Genomic DNA, 367 nt, shown 5'->3' on the forward strand with positions numbered 1-367 from the left:
CCCTCCCCTCTGCTTCCACTGCGCTGGGCATTCAGGGCATCGTGGGCACAGCCGGTCTGGTCAGCCCTAGAGGGAGAAAGACAAGAAGAGTGGGGTTAGGCGGCTTCCCTGCACAGTGTCAAGCCTGTTCCACCCCTGCAGTTTCACATTTTTCTAGCAAGCAGCCTACCACCTCATGCCTCAGAGAAAGATGCATCCCTGGTGCAGGCGCAAAGGGAACCCACGAGATGCTAAGGACAACCCCTCCTGGTCACACCCCACCGCGCACAGCATGTCCCAACCAAGGAGCTGCCATATCTCACCATCCTAGCCTCAACCACCAGTCCCACCAGCCAGTGGCCACCTCTGACCAAGGGGCACCACCATC

Source organism: Apaloderma vittatum, unplaced genomic scaffold (assembly GCF_000703405.1).
Source record: "Apaloderma vittatum isolate BGI_N311 unplaced genomic scaffold, ASM70340v1 scaffold32593, whole genome shotgun sequence".
In the NCBI taxonomy this organism is placed as follows: domain Eukaryota; kingdom Metazoa; phylum Chordata; class Aves; order Trogoniformes; family Trogonidae; genus Apaloderma; species Apaloderma vittatum.